General features: G+C 42.9%; 1 long non-coding RNA gene across 1 annotated transcript in view; it reads right to left on the reverse strand.

The window, feature by feature from the left end:
• Positions 1-209: 209 nt before the first annotated feature.
• LOC308219584 overlaps positions 210-20,691 on the reverse strand; it is a 31,255-nt gene continuing 10,773 nt past the window's right edge. Inside the window, exons 3-4 of the long non-coding RNA XR_013956537.1 lie at positions 10,188-10,358; positions 210-1,374 (exon numbers count right to left, since the gene is read on the reverse strand). This is a non-coding gene — a long non-coding RNA (uncharacterized lncRNA). The remainder of the gene's footprint in view (positions 1,375-10,187; positions 10,359-20,691) is intronic.

Here is a 20,691-nt window from a genome sequence, read left to right on the forward strand (position 1 = left end):
GCGCGGTGAGGGCCCGGCGGGGTTCATCTCTGAAGGGGGAACCTCCGGCTCCGGCACGACCCGGGTGTTTGTTTCACCGCTCACCTTCGTGTCGGTGAGGGGTAAAAATGGAGGGGTTCAAATCAGGGGCGGGTTGACATCTGTGGTGAACCAGGCACCTGCAGGAGCTCAGACCTCTTCTCCACATGCATTAATAAGAAACAATCCCTTTATTTTGGGTTCCTCTTATCAGAAGCATTTTACAAGCATTAATTAGTTGCATTCTGTAACATTCTTTGGGCATAGTAAATGCTGCTAGGCTCGTTTTACTGCTGGGAAGTGCATGGAGAGATTGCCACACACCTGGGGTCTCAGAGCAAACAGCTTGTTAAAGCTGGAAGAATTCAGAATATAGGAGAGTTTTCACTTAAATTCTTGCTGAATATCAAGTTGTATCGCTGACTTTTTGTGTTCTCAGGTTTATTCCTAACAAAGTCTCAACCTTGCCAGCACCACTGGGAAGAGCACATCGCTGCAGCACCGGACATCGTTGCGACTCAACACAGGGCACTGCTAAAAGCCTATGAGTCTTAACAGCTCCTTGTAATCAGCTCGGGAATTTAAATCCCCACTAAATACATATTATCTGATGTTATTTCATTACAAAGGGCATAGTATAATACATTGACCAAAGTTTATCTGCCATCCAGCTCAAAGGACAGGAGGAACAATCCACAAGCGGATTGCGAGGTCACTGAAGTGTGTGTAGGCCTCCATTTCTGTGAGCTGGGCAGAGTCACTCCAGACATCCAGATGCTAATCTGTTACACACTGCCTTCCATCAAGCTGCAGGTCACCAGGGGTGTAAGTACACCCAGGGACTACTGAAATAACCAAACTGGACAGCAACAGAGCAGAGCTGAATCCCCAGAGGAACTGAAATTGCACAGCCCTGTGTTTTCTCCTCCCAAAGATCGTGAAATGCCACTCACACTCCACACATCTTCATGGGTTTAATATAGTTATGTTCAGTGCCTTAAAAAGTCCATAAACTGTGCCAGCTATAACTGAAAATATAGAGCACTGGTTAAAAAAGGGTTTGTGTTTGCTTTCTTGCATTGCTTGTTCTGTAACATAATCTCCAGATGAATCCACCATATAAATTACTGTACATACTGCTGCTGTGGTGGCCATCGCTGAAGATCCTACTTCCCTTTCCCCATTACATAGTGTGTTTGTGAAACACCACCCATTCTGTTTGATGTTTGCCATCAGAAAGCCAATGAATCCTTTGAAACTCTTCTTCCTCTCTCTTGAGACAGTCTGTGGAAGGTGTCCAGATGTGCAGGAATATCCCAGATGAGAAACGTCACTCAGCAGACAGCACGTCATTCTCTGCCAAATACAAAACTTGCTTTATGAAAGGATATTTGTAACAGTTGTGCTTTTACTCCTCTCTTCCCCAGTGAAACAGAAAGCTCCAACCATCCCAATTCTTTATTCTGTTGTGAGAAATAATGCTTACAGGCCACAGTAAACAGGGCTCTGCCACATATGGTGCTGCATAAATGTACCCAGCACAGACAGAGCAGACACAGGGATAAACCAACTCCAGCTCTAGCTAACTTGAAAACCACAAATTAGATTTACTTCTGAAGTAGGGCATGGGTTAATAAGAGTGTGGGATGCTGTTTCATCTCACAGAAATAATAGCTTCCGTGTCTGAGAAGAGCATATTTAATCTGTGTGACTGCACCAGCAGCATGGCAGGTGTAGCAACCCATGGATGCAGGCTGGGTGTAAAGGCTATGTAAAAAGTGGGTTTAATTCAGCTCTGCAGGGTGGGCTTCCTGCTGCCCATGTTGCAGGCTGAGGTTGTCTGCTGCACTGATGTTATCTGCAGCTGAGTGTCTGCACATGGACCCGTTTAACTGGATGAACAGGCTCAGGACCCCTGCCTGGTTTCTAGCTGGAGTGATGATTTACAATCCATGGATCACATTCTGTCCTGTTCCTCCTCCTTCCTTAAGTGCGTTTGCACAGCTTGTCTTGAACATCACGAACCACTGGATGGTCAGAGAGGCCTCGCTTGTCTCTCGCTAATAGGAGTGTAATGCAAGGAGCAATATCAGATGCCAGTTAAGGAAACATTATTCATATACCTTCAGGGCTGAATTCTGCCTGTGCCAATAGAGGCTGATTTTATCCTCTTAGTGGAAATCAGATGCAGAATTTCCTTTGGCTTGGGCTGTAGTGCTCTACCGGAGCGGCCCAGGAAAAGCCATGAGCAGAGATTACCTTGAACTGCAATCACCTTCCCCAGTCCTGTGCACCCCAACCCACTAACTCGTGTTCTTGAGGTTGAACTCTGCTGGGTCCTGGTTCCACTCAGGTGCCCTGCCATCCCCTGCTCCCTTCCCTCTCCTCCTTAAGCCACAAAAGCTGTGTGCCAGAGGAGGCTCTGAGCAATGAGGAGACAGGAGGACACAGGATGGAAGTGAGGTGCAGTGGCTGCAGGAAGGTGTAAGAGGGGAGAGGAAGGAGGAAAACCAGCATGAATGATGGAGGAGGAATGTTACAGCTGCATGAGCTCACGTTCTGCATGCGGTACGAAGCCTGCATACCTGCTGTGGGGCTGTCAGTGGGACTGTGAAGGAATTGCCCATATGGATTGCAGCCTGCAGAAAGCAGTGAGCTGGGTAGGGTTCATTCTACCATCCTCCTCTGCCCCTCTTTCATGTGAAATGGTCAGTATTTTTTAGCTATATAACCACACCACCCTGTCACAGGGCACAGGAAGGTTTCAGGTCTGCTCTCTACCACTCTACCAGTGTTTTTACCTTGAAAATGGTTTTTTTTTCCCCTGCGTAACAGGTCTTGAACCAAAAGTAGGGGGACTCAGGCTTCTGACCCAGTACTGCCTCCCCATAAAGCTGTCACGTTAGCACAGCAATGTTCAGATACCATTTGTCCCCTGCCAGTGTCCTTTTCCCTAAACTATGTATAAAACCAGTAAAAATAAAGAATTTAGGTATTTATTTCCCCTTCTGCCTTCCTTTGCTCTTCCCTTCCTCTCCCCCTTCTCAGAGTCTGATCCATGTTGTGGGAAGCTCGAAGGCTAAGAGATGCACAACAGCCACACGGAGAAGGTCAGGCACCAGGAATGCACACTGCAACTGCCTGGTTTGCTACCGGGAGTGCTGGGGAGCAAACACTGATTTTAGCTTATCAGTAGCAGCAGGTCTCTCTCGTACTGCTCTCAGTCCTCCCATGTATTTAATCTCTCTGCAGGACTTGTCAGCTACCAGTGTTTTTCTGACAAGATAACCAGGCCATTTGTGCTATGGTGGCAGCACACCTAAAATGGTGTTAGCAGATTCTTCTCCTTATTAATTCTTGATTTAGGAAGTAAAGGACAAAGAAGGAGTAAGCTGCCGATGGACCTGTGGTACCACTGCGAGGCACAGAACAAATACCAATATGCCATACCTAGGTGTAGTCTGATGTCAGAAAAAAACAGGTATGGAGAGGGAAATGGTGTTAATGGTATTTTGGAACTGTTTAAAAGAGCTGGTCCACTATTACATATTGCTTCTTACAGCTGGGAGGTAACCACATGGTGCAATGGTACTTACTGGTCTGCAGGTCACCAGGAAACAGCTGATGTCCAGCTCTACCTCTCAGTTCTGCCTCACACAGCCTGTGCTTTCGAATCCTACAGTGAGGCGAATGGAGCCAGGGGTTTCACATTGGTTACAATCACAGGCAGAAGCCAAGCAGATATAGGCAGGGTGAAGTGTCAAAAGCATGTGGTGAATGTGAAGGGACAGCAGTACTCAGGGAACAGACATCCAATTCTGGTGAGCTAAATCTCTTTTAGGAAGCTCCTAGAAGGAGATCTGGTACCTTGTTCTGGCTCCTTTCCTCAGAATCCCGGCCCAGTTGTGAGCACATGGGAGTTTTGTGGCAACTGTCACCCAAATTTGAAGCAGAAAATTATTTCAGCAGGACATAAACCACTGCAATTGGTGACAAGTGGAGCTCCTCAGGGGTCAGTATTGGGACCAGCACTGTTTAACATCTTTGTTGGTGACATGGAAAGCAGGACTGAGTGCACCCTCAGGAAGTCTGCGATGACACCAAGCTGTGAGGTGCAGTTGACACCCTGGAAGGAAGGGATGCCATCCAGAGGAACCTGGACGGGCTGGAGAGGTGGGCCAGTGCGAACCTCATGGAGTTCAAGAAGGCCAAGTGCGAGGTCCTGCACCTGAGTCAGGGCAATACCAAGCACAAATACAGGCTGGGCAGAGAATGGATTGAGAGCAGCTCTGAGAAGGACTTGGGGGTGTTGGTTAATGAGAAGCTCAGCATGACCCAGCAGCATGCGCTTGCAGCCCAGAAACCAACTGTGACCAGCAGGTTAAGAGAGGGGATTCTCCCCCTCTACTACACTCTCATGAGACCCCACCTGGAGTACTGCCTCCAGCTCTGAGGCCCTCAGCACACGAGGGATCTGGACCTGTTGGAGTGAGTCCAGAGGAGGCCAAAAAGATATCAGAGGGCTGGAGCACCTCTCCCATGAAGACAGGCTGAAAGAGTTGGTGTTGGTTGCCTGGAGAAGAGAAGGCTCTGGGGAGACCTTTTAGCAGCCTTCCAGTACCTAAAGGGGCCTACAAGAATGCTGGAGAGGGATTTTTTACAAGTGCATATACTGACAGGACAAGGAGGAATGGCTGTAAACTGAAAAAGGGCAGATTTAGATTAGATATTAGGAAGAAATTCTTCACTATGAGGGTGGTCTAGTGGAAGGTGTCCCTGCCCGTGGCAGGGGGTTGGAACTAGAGGAGCTTTAAGGTCCCTTCCAACCCAAACCATTCCATGATTTTATGATTCTGTGATAAGCTGGCTACCTATTAACTTTAATATCTTTCTTTACGTTTTACTTTACATGCTTGCCATGGTTCAGATCTTGATTTCCCAACCTTTTGCAAAACTGACAGTACCACATTTTGTATTGCATGGAGGAAGCACAGGGGTTTGGTAGTTGGGCTTTTGTTACACAAGCCTAATGGAAGCAGTGTAACATTGCAAACTTAGGACAGTAACTGAATGCATTTGCTAAAATCATAGAAAAAAATAAGGTTGTAAGAGACACCAAGAGATGATCTTGTCAGTTCCTCTACTTTAGTTGCATCTATTTCAACGTCCAGAAATGCCAATTCCACTGTTCCCACAGGACATTTATGACAGCACCCACAAGAAAGGTAAAAAAAGCTCAGTGGTAAAATGACTCCAAGGATAAATTAAGCAGCTTAGGCTTTTACTTAAGGTTGCTGTTGAATTTAGTACACTTTACTTCATCTGTTATATCCTGGGCATCTTTCAAAGCACAATCTTCAGTGCTACAAGAGATAAAGAAGACAGAGCTCAAGCTGAGCTTCTGTGGCTCTGTGCCAGCAGAGAATCTGGCCTAATTGTTGTTTATAGAATGGCAGATCAGGCTCTGGACCACAACTGCGCAACAGGAGGTTGGGCTCTGAGGTTGCCATCTCCTGAGCACCTGATATCCTGCTTGCAGGACTTGTTTCCTTCTAGTAAATGAACCCTCTCTAACTGGTGCAGACCTTGGTTGACTGCCACATAGACACTGAGGCAGAGTACTGCTAGAAAGCACACTTGAAAACATCAGGAAGTAAGAACACAGGGGCTTGTGGGGATCATAGTACTCTCCACACATACTGCCAAGGGCTATCTTCTACCTCTGACTCATGCATTTTGCAATACATCAGAGATAGCAGGGTAGTGCACCATGGAATTTGGTCGCTCTGCTCTTTGCCTAGATATCTATTTGCTTAAGAGTTTGATTCATCATACCAGTTATCATGTAAACACTCTGGCATGTATTCATCTAGCTGGGCTGGCATCCCCCTGCTTGGCACAGGATGTTGTTTAACACTGACAGTTGACTTAATACGTAAGGTTGTTTCATTGGGTTTTGCAGGTAGCTTTGATGCCAGAGTTCTGGAAGGGAGTTTTACCCTGTTAAGCGGAAAAGCTTGTATTTTCATATATATATATATATGTCTGTATGGCATCCAAAAGTGGCAAAAGGATACAATTCTAATGAAAAGCAGCAAATCAAATCAGTGGCTGTACCTTCTTTCATCTTCTACTGCCTCAGCCCTTCTCTTCCATACCAGCTTTTGTGCCATTATTCTCTCTTCTAACCTCTTCCTTTTTCAAAAACTTTCTTCCCAGTTTTTCTTTGTTCCCAATCCTCCTCTGTTTGCTCATCCTTTTTGCACAACTGCCTTGCACAGCATCTTCCATACTTCGTGTGTTGCACACCGACTTGGGCCTGCAACATGTTATTCAGCAACAAAACGCTCCTCCTGTTTCATGGCCTGGCATTGATGATGTTGTTTTACATTCAATGACCTACATTTTTAATTTCTCACTGTTCTTTGTGCTTTTTCCTCTTTCTTGCCCCTTGGCATTTTGTTCTCTCCCTTGTAAGCTCCATCTCACTTGGTCTGGTGCATTCTGGCGCATGCTTGTGGAACTGCTTGCGGAACTGCTTGCGTGTGCCTGTACAATTTAGCTGTATTGCAGAAGAGAGAGTCTCAGACCTCTACAATGAAATCTGCGTCTCTAGGTGTGTGTTAGACTGTCTTCCGGAATCATCTATTTTCAGAATGGCTATAAATGCTGGGAGAAAGGAGGAGACATCTCCCACACTACCCAGGCACAAATACAGATCTTCATGAGGAAAGGACAAGCACTTTTGCCAAGCCCCAGAGGCACTTTGCTCTCCCCACACAGGATTAATCTGGAGCCCTGGCAAGGCAATGGCTGGACGCACAGTTGGAGAAGTACTGTTACAGCTCAAAGATGTAGCACTAACTAGACCCCTAAAACACAGCACATACTGAGCTGTTCAGCGCTTGAGCCTCCACAGCCTTCTAAGCTCAAAGGTTTTTCTGACAGCTCTCAAAAGGCTTTCTTACAACTGTGTTTTTCTTATCTCTACTTTCTTTTCAGTTTCATGCTATATTTCATGCCTAAAAATGGCAACAAAACCACTTGGTCTACCCAAAGCTCTAAATGAAACTTCTATTTGGTGCTGTATCTTTCTGTAAGCAGGTGCATTTCAACTGAAGAGTTTTACTTTGTGAAGTATTAGAGGATTTGGGGAGATTTGAAAACAAGCTTATGTAATTGGTTTATCCTATCAGTAATGTTGATAACTGCATACCTTCCTTGGCTGGCAGACTAAACTCTGAGTAGTCATCATTCACTGAATTAAACTAACAACCAACAGAAAAACAGATGGGACTCATCTTTTATTACTGTTATTCAGTGTGACTCCTTAAATGAAACAAGAGCTCAAGGGAAAAAAGCCCAGGCATTGGATCTGGATGTTAAGAGGGTCAAATGCCTTCATCTTCATCCTAGCACATCCTAGCACAGCATAAAGAGAACTGAGGCTAGCTTACAGACCTGCCATTAGTAACTGTTATTTAAGATCCTTCAGATGTCAGTTCAGGATTAGGTATCATCACAGTGGCTTAGCAACTTCATTTGCCAGGTCCTGAAGGAGCTGGTGAATGAAGTTGCTAAGCCACTGTCCATCATATTTGAAAAATCATGGCAGTCAGGTGAAGTTCCCAACGACTGGAAGAAGGGAAATATAACCCCCATTTTCAAGAAGGGGAAAATGGATGACCCGAGGAATTACAGACCAGTCAGTCTCACCTCTGTGCCTGGCAAAATCTTGGGGCAGATTCTCCTGGAAGGCATGCTAAGGCACATGAAAAACAAGGAGGTGATTGGTGACAGCCAGCATGGCTTCACTAAGAGGAAATCCTGCCTGACCAATTTGGTGGCTACGCAACTGATGGACAGGAGTAGAGCGGCTGATGTCATCTACCTGGACTTGTGCAAAGCCTTCAACACTGTCCCACGACATCCTTGCCTCTAAATTGGAGAGACATCAATTTGATGGGTGGACCACTCGGTGGATAAAGAATTGGCTGGATGGCCGCACACAAAGAGTTGTGGTCAATGGCTCGATGTCCGGCTGGAGACTGGTAACGAGTGGTGTCCCTCAGGGATTGGTGTTGGGACCGGTCTTGTTCAACATCTTTGTCGGTGGCATGGACAGTGGGATTGAGTGCACCCTCAGCAAGTTTGCCGATGACACCAAGCTGTGTGGTTCGGTTGATACGCCGGAGGGAAGGGATGGCATCCAGAGGGACCTCGACACGCTTGTGAGGTGGGCTGATGCCAACCTGATGAAGTTTAACCATGCCAAGTGCAAGGTCCTACACCTGGGTCGGAGCAATCCCAGGCACAGCTACAGGTTGGGCAGAGAAGAGATTCAGAGCAGCCCTGCAGAGAAGGACTTGGGGGTGTTGGTCGATGGGAAAATGAACATGAGCCAGCTTCAGTGTGCACTCACAGCCCAGAAAGCCAACCGTATCCTGGGCTGCATCAAGAGGAGCGTGACCAGCAGGTCGAAGGAGGTGATCCTGCCTCTCTACTCTGCTCTCGTGAAACCTCACTTGGAGTATTGTGTGCAGTTCTGGTGTCCTCAACATCAAAAGGACATGGAACTGTTGGAACAAGTCCAGAGGAGGGCCACGAGGATGATCAGGGGACTGGAGCACCTCCTGTATGGAGACAGGCTGAGAAGGTTGGGGCTGTTCAGCCTGGGTAAGGGAAGGCTGTGTGGAGACCTCATAGCAGCCTTCCAGTATCTGAAGGGGGCCTACAAGGATGCTTCGGAGAGACTCTTCATTAGGGACTGCAGTGACAGGACAAGGGGTAATGGGTTCAAACTTAAACAGGGGAAGTTTAGATTGGATATAAGGAAGAAATTCTTTACTGTGAGGGTGGTGAGGCACTGGAATGGGTTGCCCAGGGAAGTTCTGAATGCTCCATCCCTGGTGGTGTTCAAGGCGGGGTTGGACAGAGCCTTGGGTGGCATGGTTTAGTGTGAGGTGTCCCTGCTCATGGCAGGGGGGTTGGAACTAGGTGGTCTTAAGGTCCTTTCCAACCCTAACTATTCTATGATTCTATTATATGACTCTATTCTATGATTCTATGATCATATCTATTATTTCAGACAGGAGCTCATAATTTGTGTCATTTGTGCCATTTACATTATTTGTATCATAGGAGGGTATACCACTACAGTCCTACGAGGAAGATGGTACAATCAGTTTAACAATGTTTTTGAAAAAGCAAAGAACTGTCTTTGAACTGTGAAAGACTGTGATTTTTGGTAGCAGATTTTGAAAAGAAATAAAATTAATAAAAGTTTCATTCTGCTTCAAACATTAATCAGTGAATTCAAGTGATAAAACTGCATAGTAGTAAAGCCACTATGAGAAGCAAGCACTCAATGGTTTCTTTAGTCCTGGTAAGGAACCTAACTCCTGCTTTATTGGAACAGGTACACCTGTAGGCTTCAACAAATAGGCAGTACATCCTATTTTACACCACTTATCACTTGCAAAAATTTGAAGACACACCTGTGAGTGGAAGTGAGAACAGACATGAACCCTTTATCTGCATTGTACAAAGGCAAAATTAGCAAATTGCACTCAGGATTCAGTGAAGTGTGGAAAATTTTCCATGCAATTCAACATTTTTATGACCGGGTGAATTTGTTTCCCTTCTCTCACTTTCTTGCTCTCTTCTTCCCCCTCTTTTCGTTTTTGCTGGTTTAATATTTTATTTTCAGATTGTACTGTCTACACTAGCCTGGTACATCCTATTTAGACACACAGCCTAAATAAAGCCAGAAACTCTTAAATTCCATAGAGGTGTTTCATTTTCAAGCTAAGAGGCAGCAGCATTTAATTAGTAGCTGGCTAATCCTGCTATCATTATTCACTGGAGTCACCCAGCACAATGGAAGGGTGCTTAATTGATTCTGAATGACACTGTGTGATGACTAACTTAAAAACCAAACAAACATGAAAGCAAAGGTGTTAAGTTACCGGGCACTGCTGAAAAGTGGTAGAAAAGCAGGACTCAAGACTAAAATATGCATAGTGGAAACTGTTTTTTTGGTTTTGTTCATAAGGCACATAATGTGAAGTTTGAAATTCTGTATTTTAGATGCTTAGCTTAATTTAATTTAGATTTAGACTTGAGCTCCAAAATATATCAGGTATACCCAGACCTCAAAGGCTGCTTACCACTGTGGGTGAGGGATGGCCAGTCTGGCTGATTAGTCACCTATGGATTTTCTTGTAAGATGCATTCTTCCATGGCTGGGAGGGTTGTTGCACTAATCCATCAATGCGATTCTTTTCCTGAGCCCAGCCACAGTGTGGAGCTGGCACTGATGAAGCAGCTCTGGTTTCTCCCTAAAAGCAAACAAAAGGTGAGATAAATCATATAATTTACATATACAATATATATAAAAGATAGATAATTCCAGGAGCTATAGATTTGCCATTGAGAAATTAAAAAACTATTTACATTCCACTGGCTATCATGGTGAAAAATAATTACAATGAATGCTGCTCAAGCCAGGGTACTGAAATTATTTGCTCCTTTTACCTTAAGAAAAAAAAGCACTATTTAAAGATCGAGTAATTCATAGTTAAATGCAATCACTCCCTACACACTGCATGCATCGCCTATGTTCATTAACTGATGAGATTCTTTTTGTACCATGCCAAAAAAGGTCGCATTTTGAATACATGACTAACTATTCAAATTAGGCTGTCATCTAACACAATATTGCCCCATGTAATATTCATTCAATAACTGGGATTTTACGTCTGAATACGAAAGCTGCTAAAATGCATGGTTCAAAAGACATATTAATATCATACCTAAATCAAGAGCATCGAAAAGTGGTGTGGGGCAGGAAGTCACAGAGGCTTATTATGTGAGACAGCACTTGAAGAAAAAATATAATCAGAAGAAATACATTTGCTTTTCTAGTTGGTATCCATGGAAGAAATATAGCACACATGGGAACAAGGGTGACAGCCTCTGCTGCAATGATTTTTCATTGCTTTTTGTACTAATACTGTAGTTCAGAAAGGGCAATGGACTACTGTGCCTTCCATCAACATGTAATTAACATATCAGAGACCTCAGCCTCCCTCATTGATTCAAAGGAGTCCACCGAACTTTTTCTAGGGTATGCCCAATTTAACACTTGGCAAACTGAATGCCCACCCCCCTCAGAGCAGCTGTTTTGTGAGGCAGCCAGTTCTACAAAGATATGAGGTCATACGCTCCCCCAAATCCTACTTTGCAAAATAATCATCCACCCTACTTTAGTGGTCACATTTTATGATCCAGATCATAAACCTGAAAGATTACTGAGGAGGATGCAGCCTATCTCAAATAAAAGGACCAAGGAGAAATAGTGCAGTGGCAACAGGTAATGTTGTGATGTATGCTGCAGCCCCAGAAGCAGAGAAAGCTGAAGACCTCTGTAACCACTTTCTATTCATGGATATTACAAAAGCTGTACAGACCTTTCTTATAAAAGCTGAAGTGATGCATCTTCATTTTCTTTTGGTGGGCAGTCACTGTACCTGATAAAAAGAGCTACATAAAATCATTTGTGGTACAGCCTATAGTCCAGCCTTAGCTTTTTCAGCCCCAACAAACCCATTAAGCTGAGCCAGAAATGACTCATTCTCCTGAATAACGTTGAGCCAAAGCAACTGACTGCAGAGACCCAAGATACTGGCCTATGATAGCAAGAGAGAAGAGAGTGTTCCGAGTAAGCTCCAACTATACCTTTATGTTCATTGCAATTATGCCAAGTTCAAACACATTTTTTCTCCTATTCGCTGGACTATATCCTGCAGGACAGGCTGGCATGCATCCATGAAGGCCATGAAAGAAACTGAGATTGATAAGAGGGAATGACAGGGTAGAAATGCTGCTCTTTGCCCTTAATTGTATCTAGACATGTATGAAAGTCACCTGGTACTTTAGACTCCTTCCCACAGTGAGGCCAAAAGCTAAGTGTTCAAGGCAGAGCTAAACTGTAGGGAATGATCCTTTCTTTTTATAACAAGATTCCTGTTAGCCTTCCTGACCATTTCAGTTGGGCTCTACATATATATAGCTCATTTGGCAACAATGTTCTTAATAATCCATTTACATTTTTAATTGGTTTATTTTAAAGCATAATTATTGTAGTTAACTCTTCTTTTTTAAACTACTGATATAAAACTAGAGACTGAACCAATATCACAACCAGTAAGTTTCATTTTCACTGAAAGACTAATAATGGCTGATGCAATCTGCTTGTGCCTACTGAGGTAATCACAACCCGCTCAGATAAAGATGTTCCCTTTCATCATAGCAGCACTTGCTTGGACACTGTAACACTTACAGAAACGTTACTTTAGCAGCAATTTGCCATCTAAAGCAAGCAAAAGTTGTATATAAAATCTAGAAACCGATGCCTTGGTTTCACTTTTGCTTTATAGTTTATAACTGCAACTGTGAAGCTGCAATCTGGAAAGGCTCCATTTTGCTTCTGTAGAGAAGTCTCTGTAGACAAGCTTGCAAAATAAGTCTCCAAGGAATGTATTCAGAATAAGCAGGGAAGAAAAATTATATATAGACGGAATATTCATTTAACTGGACTGGCACAAGCCACCTGAGAGGAATCTATTCATTTTAACCAGCAATTTAAATAGCAGAGATTTTAAAGTGTGACTGTTCAACTTGACAAAATCTTTACATTGTATCATAGGAAAAGTGACCAAACAAAAAGGAGACGTCTGAAGTTGGACTTTTGACCATGTGGAAATGAGATTTATGAAGGGGAGTTAGGAATCTCCAAATTTGGTAGGGAGTTCAGGATGTTCTGGGGACTGCAGTGTGCGTCCCTGGTAAGCTGAGTCCTGCAAAAAGTCAGTCTGAAAGGTTCATGTTCCTTCCAGAGGCTAGAAAAGCAGAGTGAGTTTTACTCTTTTCAGAAGGTATTGAACCAACTGCTTTAATGTGTGTGCAGAGAGTGACAGTTTCCTGGAGGGCAGCAATCACATGCTACCCCTCCAACACTACCAAAGGAGATTGTGTGCTGAATAAACCGGAACTCGTCTGGTTCAAGTTTGACATAAATGGCCTTCTGCCTGCATCAGTCTGTATCAGCAGCTGGGGGAGAAAGGAGGGAAAAAGGGAACTTTCAGTGGTTTATTTGATCTAAAGCATGTAAAAAAACCTGCTTAGTTTTCTAAAGAATGCTGCTTTACGACAAGATAACAATGGGTTGTAAATTACTGGATGTAAAGAGACAATCTTGATATAGATTAGACTGGTAATTTATGCTACTTGCATGAAATAAAAAAAATGCATCCTTTTGCTGATTTTTGTACAAAATACTATTATATTCTGGCACAACAAAGTCCATCAGCTGAGGAAGTATCATCTCACAGTGAGTGATGTCTAATATCTCTGCCAATATTAGTTTTATGGACCAAGTAATAACATTATGTTAGTAACTGCTGATTGCTATTTGTGTACCAGCCTGTTCCAATACCATGGTGATGAGCATGCTGTTGGTGTCTGGAACAGATGGACAGAACGCAAGAGATACTTGCCTTGATTCTAAGACAAATAGGATTACCTGTTTCATTAATAATGCTACATGAAAGCACAGACAAAACCAGATGATTCTATCTCCACCTCCAGTAACTGACAGGAAGAGAAAGGCAGTGCACATTTATAAGAACACACACTAGGTGCAAAAACCAATTTACCCTAACTTTGAGGGAGAGCAAATCCTTGAATCACTTGTAAAGCCAATGCAGCTGCTTTATGCTGTTGAGAGTGGAAACAAAATTCACCCCCTCACTGTCAGCAATACAGCTCCTTTGCAGTTCTCTGCAGAAATGATACTTCAGGCTGGAGATGAGGCAATTGCCTGCATCCTGTCCAACACAACTGATTCCCACCTTGCTGCCTTAAGCACCCTTACAAAAAAGAAATCTGACAGATTCCCATCATTTCTGTAAGAAGAGAACTGAAAGAACAATGAATGCCATTTCATCTTGTATTTTTGATATGACAAAGAAATAGGGAGAAAAGTACACTTCAACTCTACTATGTTGTTTCTTAAGCCCTGTCATCAGAGAGCCACGTTATTCTGCACTCTTACTCTTTCACAGAAATGAGGAAGAAAGACCAAGACACAAAAGAAGAGGGAAATATTTCCACTGCAGGTTGTGCAGTTCTGTTTAGAATTATGCCCTGATATTGAGAAAAAATTACCACTACAAGATATGAAGCTGTATACCTTTGACAGATTGTTTTTCAATGACTGCAAAAGCAGTTATGTGGGGAACAGAGCTCTGACACAGAGCACTGGGACCATAACAACAACAACAACAACTCCCTTCCTATCTCACTGAAAAGCCAAAAGAGGAAACTGGAATCTTCTGCTTTCATATAAGAGCTGCCAATTTCCCACTGGTATCAGAAGCCAGTCATGTTTGGAAAGGAAATGACCTATCGCTGCACGGCAAAGCTAGCAGGTGCAGATGGCATGTGAACAACTTTCCCAATCACTGCTCTGCCAAGGTCACAAAACAAGAAGTACAAATGGTTTTGAGGAAAATAATTCAGTTCCTGCCAGGTCATCCACAGAGTCTGAAAGCTCTTTATTCAATCTGGCATCCAAAAAGGTCTGAAATAAGGTCACCAACGTAGGTGAGGTGTCACATCACTGCAGTGATGTATTCCCTTCTCCCAACACACACAGAATCCTATAAATTACATACGTCAACGATCACAGAAGCACCACAATCATTCAAACCAACACAATGGCAATGCCTGGTTTTTAAATTGAATCATCAGTTAATGCAGCCAGAAAGTTGCTTGTCCTGCAGCACTGTCTGGCCTGCAGACAACCTCTCACTGTCAGACTGCAGCAGAGCTGCGAGAAAGGAGCTGCTGGGTGCCGCTGCCAACGCTACAACAGCGAGCAGCGACGGTCTCACTGTGTGGCTGTGGAAAGTGTGTCTCAGGATGAGAGGAGCAGCAATTGTGCAAAGTGCTGAAGGTCAAATGAGATTTAGTGTGCAGCCTGTGCTGAACCCATCAAGAGAAGTCAGCACTGGGGAAGGCTGTTAACCATGGTGTGTTGGTATTAAGCATCAAATCCTCAGAACTAAGATGAGAAAACTTTCTGCCATGCTTTTGCTTTCCGTTCCTTTTTACTGGCAAAAACCACCCATCTACATCTGTCCAAGGAATCATGTCATTCCACTACAAACATAAAGAGATTTTGAGTAGGTCCCTGCTCACATCTGAAATACACAGCTTGAGAAAATAACAGGAAATAGCAGAGCAAAGATGGTTTCCAAGAACCACGGAGCCAAATCAGCACTTTCTTCATAGTGCGTAAATTAAAACTCTTCTCTGCTGCTCTGCAGAGCAGAGTGAACTACAGCAGAATTACTTCTGTTCCTGCAGAACTTGGCCTTTGCAAATACTGACTGCATTTTCATAGAATAGTTAAGGTTGGAAAGGGCCATGGGCAGGGATACCTCACACTAGACCATGTTGCCCAAGATTCTGTTATAACAGAAGTTAAGGGGGAAGGTATGGAAAAAAATGCATGCATCACAGGTTGAAAACCAGGATTTCAAACAGGAATCAGACCTTCCAGACCTATCTAGACACATCTAATCACAGTCCCGATTAACACCGCACTGTTACCTCCAAACAACTATTGTAATATGGTTTATCTCAGATTTGAAAAATATGTTTCTGAAATGGCTGCTCCTAAACCTACTAAGTGAAGTAAGGAAATGGAGTGAGATCCATCAATGACTATTTTACACATCTTGTGGAATGGAGGCAATGAGGAGTCCTCAGGGTCTGAATTTCATTTGTTTCCAGTAACAAAACCAGGTTGGATAGGCTAGTTAGAGTGGGATTAATTTGAAAGCTAAGCAGTGATAGCTGCATATACAAGAGAGCATCCCTTCCTCTCTCTGAGGGATGAGTGCTCTCTCCCGAAATGGGTATCAGAGATAGAGGGAAGGAATAATTTTCTGCATTGCTTGTTTTCTCTTTATTGACTATTGACCATTTGCTGAAAGAAGCTGGCTGGAATTTAGGCTGTGATTCATTTTACTTTGTCAATTGCTTCTGAGCTCTCTTCAATAAGAAAAGCAAAGCTGTGTACAATACCATCGTGGGACTTATCTTTATTGTCTCAATAACTCAGTCTATTCATTTTCATTGGGAAAAAACACAGACTTTCTACGCTTGGCCACTACATTTTTAGCTTGGGTTCTAGAAGTTAAAATACATGGTTTTTGTTAACTTCAATAACTCTGTATCTAGCAGAGGTACTGCTAAATGAGTACCACAAATTGATCTGGAATGATGAGGTAGTATTTCAGCGCATGAGACCTGAGAGTAAAAGTTTTCATAAACAAGGCTTTGCCAGCTTCAAGCTGAAAAAAGCCAGTGGAGAGGAGGGAAGGAAAAAAATTGAATGAAAGACTGTCCTGTTTGTGAGCTGTAGCTCTCAGATTTTCTTAGCTATTTGTCAATGAAATCAGTGAAATATTCTTGATCCTCAGTTAATTTCTAAGCTGACAATATTCAAAATACTACCCAAGGAAATCTGAAAGTCGCACTGGAAAACGTGATCTGAGACACAGTGACTAAGGCTGATCATGTTAAGAGGAAGACTGTGGCTGCTATGGGTATGGTCTGTGCTCTTGGGCAGCAGACTCACACTCTGCATAGCCTTTGTGGTTAAAATTTGTTTTCCATGATACATTTTCAATATGTAGTGTCAAAGAAAGACTATTCAAGCTAGGGTAAGTGTGTAGTGATGCTTCCCATAAGTACGCTCCCAGTCTCCAGCTTTCATAATCATTTGTCTCTCCTGCAGCCATGAACACATACACATCTGCTGCCAGGGTCACATAAACCAACCTCTTCCACTCACAGAATCATGGGAACCAGGTACAAAGAGCTCCCCAAACTACTCATTTAGATTCACAGAGTACATAAGGTGTTGATATAAACATTAAAGAGGACACTTAACCTTCATGTTATCTAATGGAGTCCTCAAATTGGAAGACAGCTCTTGTTTACAGTATGTACCCAGCAAGTTCATAGATGATACCCAAGGCTCAGTTCTAACCTGCTGGCAAATATGTTCAATGCAGGAAAATGGTAAAGAGCCTGAAACCCTACCATGACCACTTGTCCCTGGAGTTGATTCTGAGGTTGGCTAAGCTTATGGAAGCACCGATGTGAATGGTCAAGATACTTCTACTGGTTTACAACAACCCCAGTGCTGCTCAGGCAGGAGTCATCTGAGCACACCAGTCACAGCACCTATATCAGAATGTTGTGAAAGAGACATTTGGCAGGTTTGACACCGTCCTGAATTCCTTCAAGAGGGAAATTCTAATCTAACTACCTCAGTGTTGTTCAGTATCATAAACAGCAATGTTGAAAGTTGGGTTCATGCCCTGCAAGCTGACTGCTTGTTGGAATTGAAAAAGTAAGGCTTGGAAGGCAGGAACTGAATACAAAAGTCTGCTATCTCACAGAGTAATATATGAAGTGATACAAAAGCAGTGAATAGAAATGAATTCCTCAGATTTAAAAAGAACTTATCCCTGGATAAGAGCTGTGTCATTAGATAATATATACTAGGGTCTAGTCTACATACAGGTCTTGCGCAAGCATTACTACTTTTTAGGAGCGTAAGTTATAGTTTGTTTAACTGAAATATTATTCTGACACAAGCTCTAGTGAGCAGTACATTCTTAGTGAGAATTTAGTTGAGGCAAAGAAGTGTGGTTATCAGTTATCACACCTATCTACACAGATTGTCCCACCCTAGTTATCTCAACAGCTATTTTATATTTGGTAGAAAAACTTTTGCACTTAGATAAGCCCCTAGATAAAGCATTTTGTTTTGTGCAGTATATATTTTTTTACAGACAATGACATAATCGACATGAAATTCACTTTTCTTCTTTCCAAGTCGGACACAAGGTGTACATTACTCTCTATAGAATAAACTTTTAGCTGGTGTTAGCAAACATGAGGTACCTTATTCACACCCATGCCTGGAGCTAAAAGAAGTTTTCAGAGACAGAGGGGAAAAACATAGAGCTGTTTATTCTGAAGAGTTCTTCTGATCATTTCCTCTTTCATTTGCCATTTAAGCATTATATTTTCCCTAGGACAAAAGCAGAGCCTGCCACTACCATGGATTTCAGCTACAGGTTCTCAAATAGCCAGAGGAGGGTTATTTTTTAAGTCAACCAAATCCTTAGCAAAACAATGCAGTTCTGACCTACTGGGATGAAAACCTGATAAAAATGTTGATAAGAACCACAGAAAATTGTTCTGGCTCACAAAATGTGCCTATTAAAAGTGATCTAGATATGTGTTCAGGTAGGTTGGTTTATGCACCTGTTACTGCATTTTGTTTTCTCATTCATACCCATTGTAGCTCCCACCTAGAAAAACAGAAATATATTGCTTTGGAATGAGTAAGAGGTTAAACAAAATGAATCCTATCAGTAACACTTGCCTACCAAATAGCAATAATTTAAAAAAGTAATTGACATCTAGATTTACACCAACACTTGGAATTCTAACTATATGTATTTTCACCTAATGAATAACCAAGATTCAAATAAACGCCAAACATCCACCACAAGGACAATGTTGTAAATCTGCACCCCAGCTCTCTACAAAGCAGCTTCAAAGACAGCGACGTGAAAGCAGGTTTTAGTTCTGCTTCCATTTACCCCTTCTGTGCCCTAATTTGAGATGATTTTGCCAGTGCTGGAAATCACCAAGTCTGGAGGAAGTGCCTTCTCCAACTGTTCTGATTTCCTAAGGAAAAAAGGCCTTTGTCATCATATTTTGTGTATGAGTGCCTAATCTGCTGTCTTCACTTCCTCTTTGAGTAACCTTTGAATCCAGTGTCTGCTTTTCAACTAAATTTGAAAGTGAATCACAGGTTTCAAAGTACAAAGTTATCACAAGTTTAGTGGAAGTTGGCAGCCAGGTAGGAAGGAGATCCAAAGGGTGCCACTGAAAAAGAACGGCCATGGAAAAGGATGTAGCAAAAGCCCCATTCTTATCAGGCATCAGATGATCCACCTAGGAGAGGCACAACAAACATTGAGGCCAAGGGAAAAATTTGCATGAGACACAAACGCATTGGAAACCAGGCTTCACTGCCCATTGCTCATGGACCTGCTTGCTCATTTCTCTTAGATCTTCCCACCACACAGAGAGCCAGTAGGGTTCCCTGAATATCTGCTCATGCCATTCACAGTCCAAGTTACACTTTAACTACATCTTCTTCCTAAAAACTCCAGTGTATCTTTCATGAGGACTTTTTTCCACACTCAGAATAGATCTCTTTAGTGCCCCAAACCACGAAATAGTTCTTCAAATACCCTGTTTCCACCTAGCTGCAGTTTTTCTCAGTGTAAGAAACCATTTGCACATGTGGCCTTATTTAAAATGTGCTTCTGCTCACTGGCATGAGTTTGTAAAAGTATATGAGTCAGTTGTTTTCCTTCTGTTTGCTGAGCTTAGATATTCAAACCCCCAAGTGGTATTCATGTATCTTTTGTGCAGGCAGAAGTCTTGCCCGTGATGCCGTATGTTTCTGCATTATCATCGGGGCTCGGGTTATGTACAGATCATTTCTTCTACATCTAGTAATGCTAGTGGATAGGATTAACAACCACAGAAGTTCCTCACCACTCTTTGGATGTGCCAAGAGAAGAGTCTACGGGAGGACTGCTATCTCAGGTGAGGCAAAGGCAGCTGCCATACCTCAGACCTGGATTTTAAACTAACAACCTAATTGTGCTTAATATGAATTAGGGAGAACACACAAAACCTGCCCTGCAACAGGCCAGGATGTAGCAGCTAGAAGGACCTATGTGGTTGTGGATGGAAAATTTCTTTGCTCTGCACATCTGGATCTGGAACAAAACATCTATCCATGTTCTAAGCTAGGCAAGGCTGCAGCTACTGTTGTCCTAAGAAAACCAATAAGCAGAAATAGAGTCTTTAAGACTCCAAAACCACCTAATTGAAAAAAGGAAACTGTGTTTCTCCAACAACACAGACATTATAAGGCCCAAGTTTATTGCACTTTTTCATACAGCAAAATACCTTTTGGTACATTCTCCAATCCCATAAATATGACTGTGAAAGAGTGAAAATTAAACTAGTACACAGAAAGACTCTTAAGACTCAGCCTTCAATCCGAGATGATCATACTCATCAGCTCTATGAAGTGTTTTGCACATTCTTTCACAGCTTCAGTGCCTTTATTAAAAAAAAAAAAACACACACAAAAAGACAGGTGCTCATCTTAGAATCATAGAATAGAATCACAGAATAGTTAGGGTTGGAAAGGACCTTAAGATCATCAAGTTCCAACCCCCCTGCCATGGGCAGGGACACCTCACACTAAACCATGTCACCCAAGGCTTTGTCTAGCCTAGCCTTGAACACTGCCAGGGATGGAGCATTCACAACCTCCCTGGGCAACCCATTCCAGTGCCTCACCACCCTCACAGTAAAGAATTTCCTCCTTAGATCCAATCTAAACTTCCCCTGTTTAAGTTTGAACCCATCACCCCTTGTCCTGTCACTACAGTCCCTGATGAAGAGTCCCTCCCCAGCATCCTTGTAGGC

This window comes from Psittacula echo, assembly GCF_963264785.1.
Source record: "Psittacula echo genome assembly, chromosome: 4".
Classification (NCBI taxonomy): domain Eukaryota; kingdom Metazoa; phylum Chordata; class Aves; order Psittaciformes; family Psittacidae; genus Psittacula; species Psittacula echo.